The 11,028-nt window shown below is 39.7% G+C and overlaps 1 protein-coding gene across 1 annotated transcript in view; it reads left to right on the plus strand.

Moving 5' to 3' along the window:
* csmd2 (CUB and Sushi multiple domains 2) overlaps positions 1-11,028 on the plus strand; it is a 156,648-nt gene that overhangs the window by 16,412 nt on the left and 129,208 nt on the right. The gene's annotated exons all lie outside the window — the stretch shown is intronic.

The following is an 11,028-nucleotide window of genomic DNA, read 5'->3' on the forward strand; positions in this document are numbered from 1 at the left end:
ACTGATGCAGCTATAAATCGTAACTGTTAGCAAATGAGATACAGTATTTTTCCGTGTCAAGAATGCAAAGAATGTAATTTTAGTTTTTCCAGAAAATTCTTAGTAGATTTTAATCATTTCTGTGCATTTTTAAGATAACTTTTAGAACACACTGAGAGTTTCAGTCTTGACAGTGAGTTTGAGACACATGTCCTCGACCTTTTGGACGTTTCCTTGTATTTATGCAGTAGAATACATTATTAATGCCCTCCTGGGTGTAGAGGCTCAGAGAGTCAGTCTTCATCCTTGTAATGCTGGTTTTTGAAAGTGTAAAAAATGACAGGTTTGAGTTTTACGAATGTGTTTTGACACTTGACTTGGTTGCAGTAGTTTGTAGTAGAACAATATACTGTATTGGAAAAAGCAAAGGTTCAAGGTCGTTACTACAGAGACCAGTGAAAAAAGCTTTCATTGTCAATGTGCCTTTGTGTGGTTTTTTTTTTTCCTATTGTGGCGCTGAATTACTCGCCACAAAGCACGAGCTTAACATCGATCAGACCCCCTGGCACTTCCATACACCATTCTTAACCAAACTGTATCCATTTCTGCATCTGATCATTCTAAGCTCCACCAAAGCTGCCTTTGAATCCTGTCACCTTCTGCTCTGAGCTCACATCCTCACAAACGCTTTAAAGCATATGCAGCTGAAGCCCCGTGGAGACAGATGACAGTAACATGCTTAAGGGCTTTTGTTACCGCCGCTCTTTTTCTAAAGTCTGCCAGCCTCTGTGTTTCCTCCCTGTCAGTAACCCACTGCCTCACCTCTTTTTTGCTCACACATCTCAAACTCTTTGCCGGTGGTGCTTTCATTGCATCTGGTGCGTAAAAAAGAAAAAAAAAAAAAAAAGAGAATGAAAAAGAGAAAGAAATCCATTATGGATCACTGCTGTGCCGTTCTCCTCAGTCTGTCTCCTGTTCGGACCTCTGGGCTCTGTTGTATATTGATGCTCCAGTGGGACACAGAAAAGAAAAAAAAACACAATGCACTTTTATTCAGTGCTTTGAAAATAAGAGGGAAAAATGCACGTGGAGAAAAAAAGAAAAGAAGGAAAAGTGATGTTGAAAAATGAGAGTGACGGAGAAGCAGGGAAGTCTTGAGGATTTGTCGAGAACACGGATCTTACTTAGATTCTACTTGTGATATCTTTGACTGCACTCTCTCTCACTTCAAATGGTGGGTTTGTTAAAGATGTATCTCTGAGTGAACCCTAAAGAGCTGAAAAGAGGCGAACAGTAGAGGATGCTGTCGCTGCCAACTGTCCAATTTGTATAAGGAAATGTCCAAACCCTTTGCTCTCATCTCTTCTTGTGTCCAATGTAATTCTCCTTCCATTCCTCTTGCTTCAATCGTTCTCTCACTCCTCTCATTTCCTCCTCACCTTTATTGAATATCTTATCTCATTTCCTTCTTTTCCAATTGTGTGTCTCCGGACCTACATTTACATGAATTCTTCACCATTTCAAGCACACGCTGCTCTGTGCTGTATAGGACTCTGGGTATGTGTCGCTATTTTACACCAGATTTTAACTGGTGACATTTTGAACCAAGTCAAGTCAAGTTTTTTTTTTTCTCTTCTGATTATTCTATAATGTCACAGAAAGGAAGATGGAATGGTTCCGAGTGTGAAACTGCTTACGTCCAAATTGTGTTTTGTGCTTGTGTTGGCAACTATACAGTAAACACACCGTGGGTTGCAGGTGTTTGTGTGTGCTCCTGCAGCAGTTTTAGAACTGGACTTTATGAGTCATATTTGCTCATAAGAAATGTATGTATGAGTCACTCTGTGGCTGCAGCACTTCTTCGAACTTCTCATAGCATCGAGCACAGAGGCTGAGACAAAGCTAAAAAAAAAAAAAGTTGTTTAGAATGAATAGTTTTATTCTGTACATATGGATTGCACTGTTGACTGTGTTTATCTGCTTCTTAATAACTATAGAACCTTTCCACAGTCACCCATTGGCTGTTTACACATCTACACAACTATCATATAAACCAAACTGTTTATATGTAGCCCCAATAGGTTGTAAGATTTGACGGGGGTGGGGCCAGGAGTATCGACGTAAACCAAGATTAATGACATGTAGAAACCATACATAGAGAAATGCTTGACATCTGCCAATACGGAACTTGGGGATATACAGATTATAAACATTTCAATGACTCCACCATGTCAACCAGCAAAACATAGTATATAGTTCACAAGTGTATTTGAGTGTATTTCATGACTCAACGTTACCGATTAAGACGTCATCCTTGATATGTTTGACCTTACTTATATTTGCGCGGCTGTCATCGTAGAACACTAGTCAGATGTTTTCAGCAGCTGCTCCTCACATCTTGACTCCTTGGTTTACACCCTGATCCAGATCACAGTTGCCAGATGGGAAATTAAGATCTGCTGTAGTACAACTTAAAAATGATCAGCAAGCAAAAAAAAAACCAAAAAAACCCACAAACCTTCCAGCTAGGACAGTGCATTTTAAAAGCACAAGCAATTCTATGTGCAAGATGCTGCAATAACCTGAAGGACTGAACACAAAGATTTGAATAAAACAATGGCTTTGTCTCCTTTAACACACCAACACGTCAAGTATTTGAGTAAATACTATTTGTTGTTGAAAATATTGCACTAAATATTTTATTTTGACGGGTCTTTTCGGAAACTTAATAACGTCTCCAAGAGACAGGACCTTCAGGATCGTAGTGTGTCTCCTCCTCCTCCTCCTCTTCCTCTTACTAAACCCTCATCCTCAAGAGAACAACGTCAACGCTTTACATCCTGCAAATACTGTTGACGAGAACATAATCTTGGCCTTTTTAATTTCCCCGGCCCTGTTGACAGGAAATGGTTTTACAACAATATAGTTTATGGAGGTGAGGCTTTACAACATCTGGGCCTCCACTCTGTGATGAAGAGGTACTTATTATACATCGGCTGGATAGACAGTTTACAGAGCGCTCCAGCTGCATTTCCACATGGCCCGAAATATTTCTCCTTTTCTTTTTTATTATCACACGGAGACACAGAGCATGAAGTTTCCCGCCCCTATACTCCGTATCTGTCTAAACCTTCGGTCAAATCTGCTCTATATCTCAGGGATCTGTAGTCATATCCCAGCCGTGTAAACATCTCCTAAACGTATGTTCCGACACCAGTGACCCCTGTGACTGGGGTTCAACTGAGTCTGCAGTTTTGTGAGACCAGAAAGACAGAACTTCGGGTTTAAAAAGAATCCTTGACCTCAAGCGAAACGCTGAACCTTTACCAGCTCACTCACTGTCACCACGACTGAACATTCCTTGCTTGTAAAAAGTAGTTTTTTTCACTATTCTGTCACATTTCACCTTGTAACTGCCAACCGGGGAACACTGAGTACATTTCAGAACAGGGGAAAGCCACTGGTGTGTGCGAAGGCATCGCTCTCTTCACATGCCTTCTACTCTGTGATGGAGTGATTGGGGGGGAACTTAAGGCCTGGCACTGTGGCGGGGGCAGAAAAGTGTGAAAGAGGAGGAGTCATTGAGGAGACAGATTTTTAGCCTGCAGGCTCGGTAGGACCTAAATAAGGAGCACCAGTGCATGGTGCTGGGAGTGACACGACAGCTACAGTCAGCCCTCAGGACTGTGAGGTGTGGGTGTGTTTCTGTGTGTCGTTGTGTGTGCATGGGTCTGGGGCCGAGCGATAGACAGAGACAGAGTCTCATCAGTGCTTACAAATGGAGATTGTGTGTGTGTGTGTGTACATCCCTGCATGCTGATTCAGTATCAACAAAATGAAACTTTTATTGAACTTCACTTAGTAGCTCACCACACAGTCTTACTGTTCAAACACACACACACAATTCTGAGCAGAGGAAGGACGGCACGTAACGCGCAGCCCTGAAACTCTTCTGGATTACAAAAGCATTAGAGAGGCCATTATGTTCCCAGTTTTAAAAAGTGCACACATTTTTGCTGAGTTAATGTAAGTGCATTTAAATATAATCCATCCCTGCCTTTACTTTACAACACTGAAGCGAACTGCATTATTAATAATCACGGGTCTTCACCTACGGAACAACTGAACATTTATATTTACCAAGGCTGTCTGATTAATCACAGGATGGATGTAGAATAATCATGATTATTTTAATAAATCAATGTTTCCCAATATGACAAAGAAAAACTTGCTGGGCGTCTGACCTGAGACTAAAGCCTCCACAAAGTATTTCAAGCTCCAGCTTCTTTTCCAACAGTGTGTTCAAATACCATGATGTGTATTTACCATATACCAGAGCAACAACCCAGGGATTAATAGATATACAGTAGCTGTCATTTTTACCCATGTGTAAAAATTGATTACAATCTTTAGTGTAAATAATCTTCACATGTACAAACATGATTAATGTGTTTATTGTATGTTTGACATTTATGCAGTCAACATAAGCAGCTGCAAAGACAAATAATTGTGAAATTATAATCACCATGTAATACTTCCATTAAATTATAGTACATTGATTTTATTTTCATTTAGATTCATATTGTTTTTCAGTAACTTACTAAAATAATAACTAGAAATAATTTTCCACCTGATGATTTCTGACACCAAATTGCTTTCATTTATATATGTATTTTTTACAAGCATTGTTTTGGATGAATTGAAAAGCAGAAGCGTTGACCTGCTTACGCTCGGCAACATCTGTCTCCTTCACGCCCCGTTCTCTCCACTAAAATATTTGTCTATTTAGCTGCTAAATGTTGTGTTTTATTAAACAGTTTAAATGGTTTTCTGTTGTTAATGTGTGGAGACAAGTCAGGAATAACGGGTTTTTAAAAACTTTTATTTGCTCAAAATAGCTGCGTGTGGTATGCCAAAGCGGCATTAACGAGACTAATTAGACTCATTCAATTAAAAAGTAGGGTTCTAAACTTAAAGTACGATTAAATAAACCAAATGGTGCTGAAAACTATCAACTTTCAACTCGGAGTCTAAGCTTTGTCTGTGTGTTCAAATATTCCCTTTAGCACGAACTCAGTCATCAATGGTGGAGGACAGCGTTCTATAAACACGGCTCTGATTCTGTAGCGTCTTTATTTATTTGTATTGACCGTAATTTTGGATTTAACTTAACTTAACATTTGATGGACTGTAGTTCTTTTTTTTTCTGTCCATATACTCATCACCCATCACACAGAAGCCGGCTGACATGGCCGCACAAACTGCACACCCGTAGGCACACACACTCACACATGCGTTCTGTTGGATTTATGGTTCTTCCGAATCCGGGCTGTTAATGGAAAGACTGCCACTTATCAACGCCTGCTTTAACGGCTGACTGCTAAAAACAGGGGGGGAAGAGTGATAGTTTGTTTTTCATCATCTTGCTCTGGAAAAAGTGAAATGATGTGGCGATTTATGGCATCTGCTCACCTGTGAGGCAGAGTTATTAGGTCCCATAACCCCAGATTAGAGAAATAATCAACTAGATGGCTGTGGATTTATGTCCTACAGCCTGTGTATCACCCATTGTGTGTATTGCTATTGACAATTTTCAATCCCCGGGCCCATCAATGCTTCAAACAGGACACACTTCGCCGGCAACGAGAGATGAAATGTTTTCCTGCTGCGATAAACAGTTAAATATATGGTCCGCCCTTCACAGAGGTGTCACTTTTAGATCTTTCCTCCCATTATTTCAAGTTCAGCAAAGCACCAGGGGTTAGAGACAAACCAATCTTTCTATACAAAATACTGTAAATATGTACAAGGAAATGTTATGGAGGGAGTTTGTGTGCTAACTTTTAATACATATAGCCAATTAATTCACATTTTACATGGCTTAAGGCAGTTATACAAACATAAAAAGCCCAGTCCCTAATGAGCAAGGATTCATTTTATTTTTTTTAATGGAACCCGACAAATACTTCTAGTGCAATATTGTTGCAATTTTTTTCACACCAATTTCATGAAAGAAATGTTTAAAAAAAAAAAGAAGAAGCTAACTATGAAAAGGATGAAGGGAGCTCAATGTTTTTCTGACTGCAGGGGATTTGTTTGGTTGATTTGCATGACAATTTATGCAAGTCACAACTGTCACAATTTTTTTTACATTTACAATTCTTAAGGCAGTGTGCGGCTCCTGAGCGTGGATGTGCCGGACATTTCACGTGTGTGGTGTGTCTTGATTTAACAATGCACACCTGGCTGGTCCATGATGTTTCCTCTTTCAATTTCTTGGCCTGGATTTTACAGAGAAAAAAAAAAGGTAATTAAATGTTATGCAAAAACATGGTGGTTCAAAAGTTACATGTCAGTTTAATAGTGGAATTTGATTTCTTGATGTCTCCTTTAAAATTGAACATTTTACAAAATATTGCTTTTTGTAAACTGCGTCTGACCGACTGAACCATCCAATCTGAGCCGGGACTGAAGGAATCCCTTTTTGTTTTGCACTTCTGGTTAGACAATAAAATGAAGTCAACAGCTGTGTGGCTTGCTCTCCAAGTGTGAGGTCAAGCCAAGAAAAAGAAAACATTTATTCTTCATTCTGTTATAATTTACTGCTTTTTGTCCATTCTTAGCAGAAAAAGTTCATCTTATAGTTGAGCCTCAGGTTTCCCATCTGGCCACTTGGAAAATAGTTAACCCATTATTTAAAAACCCTTCTGTGTATTTACTAACAGATGATAAATGAATACATTCTATTCGTGTATATTAGTTATACACAAGCATATACTAATGGACATTTCTTGTTGTTTTCTCTAAGGACAATTATGGCAAACATATTTTCATATTGAAATGAAGGTGAACATATTTCTCTGTCTTCTATTCCTCCTATTTATATTTTATGGCATGAAGTTCAAAGCTTTAGATTTAAGGTGAAGGCAATATGTTTATACATAAGCCCGTTGCTCATACATATGTAAGGAGTGAGGCCCCTTTCACACATTCAAAAACATTTCTGCAGCCTTGAACGTTTATGAAATGACAGCGTTGAGAGCTCTCAAACACCAGGCTCACTGCATACTAATAAACGGAGGCTTTCAATACATTATTTTTTGCCGTTTTTGGCGTAATGCGTCTTAAACTTGTCCTTCTTTAAAGAAAGGAAACGGTGGTCGATTCAAATTGGCAAATTAAAGATGACGCAAGTGCAAAAGGCAATTTCAGGAGAAAATCGGTTGTTTTCGAAGAATACTCTTCTGCCTGCTGAGCAATTTCGATTTGAGGAAAAACTGCAGCCCACCTCCTGTTTGTGTCTCCCGTGTCTGATATGTGACAGCCAAACAGGAGACACAAAAGTATTGACAACGCCGCAGGAGTATCACAGACTTTCTGCACATCGACATTGACTGTGCATTTTAGACGGTGTAACACTAGCGTAGCATTAGCATTACTGTTCTACAGCAGACACACTTCTTTTTTTCCTGTTCGGCATGCACAGACTGAACACACAAAGCTACCCGCTATGAGTATTTAGCATAAAGTACAATTCCAAACAGTGGCTGCCACTGGAGATGCTGATATTCATCAACCTGCCATCGTGTGCACCACGTTAGGTAACACAGAAAACTACAAAATGAAATGTTTGACAATAATAATAACTGTGTGAGTATTGCACTGGATTTCACTTTCTTCTACTTTCTTTCAAGCTAGATGGCATATACAAGAGTTTTAAAGCAAGAACATAAGACGTTTGTGTGTTCAAAGTCTCCTGTAAATATCTTCTGTGCAGCAGTCAAGGATTATTGTAAATTAAAATGAAAAAAACAAAAAAACCATCTAATTCCAAGTATTGTTTTTTTCTGACCTTTCATCATTTATCAATAAGGATGTCAGGTGAATAAAAAAACAACACTTTCACTCCTTAATCATCAAGTTCAATCATCATGTTGGTTTGACAGTGAGCCCTTAAGTGATTCAGGAAAGAATTGATCCGAGTCATAGTGAGTCCATAGTGAGAAAGATGTATAGGATTAAACAACATGAATTTTTTACATTAGATTCTGGTAAAGATGACATTGCAGTAATCCATCATTGTATGCATCAGTGATTTTTGTGTCTGCAGTACATGCATAACCATCTTTTATTATTGTTGTTATTACTCAAATGGGTAAAGAATGAATTTGTCTATTTATTTTGAATATACAAATTAAAATGTGACTTATAAAGTCAAAACAATATTTAAATTAAATTTGTTATTCGTACAGCCGGTGACAAAGGAAAATTAGACACAGTTTCCAAAAGTGTATTTTTATATTCATTAGATATGACACTGAAATAGGACATGAAGCCATTCTGCTGATATTTGTTCCACAGATACACATCCATCTGCACACTGACACCCGTACAAAATGTAAACAACTCAAAATCGCTGTGCCACTGTTGCGTTCTGCGTGACATTGTGGAAAGATACTGAATTGTTGTCTCATTTATTTATTTTAATTCCTAATTGTTTTCCACCCAATGGTTATTACATAGTGATTTGTGTGCAGCAGGGTGAATCACGGCGAACGTGTCAGTGTCATCATGTTTCATTTGTCTGCCTTGACTTGTTTGCTGTAGGAGTAATTGACCCATTACACAATGAAAAGGACAAATAAAAGAAAGGGGGGTGTTTATATATTTATTTATGTGGTTATTTGGTTAAATAACATATCGTGTCTCACCGGCCTTGCTGTCGATGCTATAATTGAGTGGCTTTTTTTTTGTTTAAGGTTGAGGTTCAAGTAACAGTCCACGAAGTTTGAGTGAAGTTTGAGTTCAGTCTCAGTGGCTTAATTAGTTGGAGACGAGCGAGGATCATGGGACAGCAAGAAATTCAGATTGGAGTTATATATAAATATATATATAGTTTTTCTTGCTCTAGGCTAAGTCACTAGCTTGTAGGAGCTAAAAGGTATTTATCATGCATCGCCCTTTGCATTCCCATGACTGGCTAAATATCCTTTAACCAAGCGGGGGGGCCGTGCTGTCGGTTGTGTTGTCTCCCAGGTGTCTATGTTGTTGTACTGATGCTGATAGCATCAGTACAATGTAATGGTAATGGAGCGCTGATAGGCTACAGATAAAGCAGTCACAACACTCACTCGCAGGCTGACCGGTGGACACAGACACTTTGCTAATGCATGTGTGCAATTTTGTGTGTGTGTGTGTGTGTGTGTGTGTGTACAACCGCATCTACATCATAGTCCTCGGGTTAAATTAGATTGAAGAAATGGATATGATGTAAGAAGGCAGTGGTGGCTGAGATGCACTGAGCATGGCATCGTCCTCAAGCACTGCTCCCCGGGCGCTGACCACGGCTGCCCACTGTTCACTTTGGTGATGGGTTAAATGCAGAGGTTAAATTTCGTTGTGCATGGTGTGCTGTGCTGTGCTGTGTCACAATGACAAATAAAGATAAGTTTAGTTTTTTAAGTTTTTTAGAAGAATGTGAAGCACTTATCTCTGGTGAAGCTGCTGCTCCGTAAATGCCTGTCTCTTTTATGCCTACACATCCCATAATGCTGTCTCAGACTTGCTGTTGCCTACTGTCCATTTTCCTGCCCTTATTGAGAGCTTACCTAATGCACCAAAGAGTCAATCACTGTTATGTGTGAGTCTGGGTCCCTGGTTCCTTTTTTTCTTCTAGACATTCCCTCCACCTCTACCTCGGCGTCCTTCCCTTCACCTCTTACAGTGACACTGGGTTGTTAATGACTTCTCTGTGGTTTGTCTCTCAGATGACGCTGACTGCTGTTGATTATCCAAACAAAGGCATTTACAGCACAGACGGATCAATGCACAGACACCTGATAGTGTGACACTGGCATCAAACTGAACAAGCACTTGTCCGGTGGAACCGTTTGATTCTAACTAATGCCAGTCTTTTTAAATATCGATTCCTGTGGGATGCATGTTTCTTTTTATTTTTTTCTTGGTTTTAATTCACCTGAAGCGGTAGTACTTCAGGTACCAGTTACATCTGGATGCTTTCAGCTCTGATATCATGGGCTTTAAGTGAAAAGCGTGAGAGCTGAAGGCCTCCATAAAGCTGTATCAAAGATCACAGCCTCGAGGAGAGCGTTGTGGTAAATTACAGCTCAGCCGAAAGAAAGGGATAAGAAGCTGATGGAGATACAGCCTAATTGCTCGTGAAAGTCTTCCTATTAACTGGTGGAATCAAATTGTCTGTGTGGGAATGGGCTACCATTTTAACCTCTGTTGGGCTACACAGTCAGCTGGTTTCTCACTTTACAGGGGAATAACGACACACACACACACACACACACACACGCACACGGATAGTGAATGACACGGCGGAAGATAAGAGGGAGAAATAAATTTGCACACCATTCTATAATTGTTCTTCTCCCTGCACTTTGACTTCCTCTCTCCCCGTCTCCCTCTTAGCGCCCATCATTTATTGGCTAATGTCTCTGCCTCTACTCAGCTTTCAAAAATGTTCACTGCTTTATCTGTTTCTCCTTTTCTCCACTCTCTATCTATCTTCTACTCTCATCCCTCCTTCAGGGAATAAAATCAGCTGCATCAGCACGATGGAATCCCTCCCACCCTTATGTATGCACACACACACAAGCTCGCATAGGATGAAAAACACACTCACACATGCACAGAGAGAGGGAGGGAGAAAGAATGGCCTAATTTAGTCACCATTTACAGCAGTAAACACACATTTATATATACGTATATATATTTTTTTTTTATTTGGGGGCAGGCGGACACACGCAGAGAAAATCTCAAGAAAAATACGATGTGTTCTGATAAGTACACAATCATAAATCCCAGGGTAGCCGTAAGTTCTAATGATGAAGGTGCTCACCATGACTCACCCTGGCGCAAAGTAGCCTCATGGTCTCGATTTTTTTTCTATTTCATCAAACAGTAATGTGTTTTTTGTTTTTTTTTAGTCTGCCGTCTTCCAACCTTCTCCTCAGCACTGCCATCTCCTTATTATAACACCTCCACTCACCTCCTGTATGGCTACCTTTCTGCAAATACACT

This window comes from Cynoglossus semilaevis, chromosome 18 (assembly GCF_000523025.1).
Source record: "Cynoglossus semilaevis isolate Cse_v1.0 chromosome 18, Cse_v1.0, whole genome shotgun sequence".
NCBI lineage: Eukaryota > Metazoa > Chordata > Actinopteri > Pleuronectiformes > Cynoglossidae > Cynoglossus > Cynoglossus semilaevis.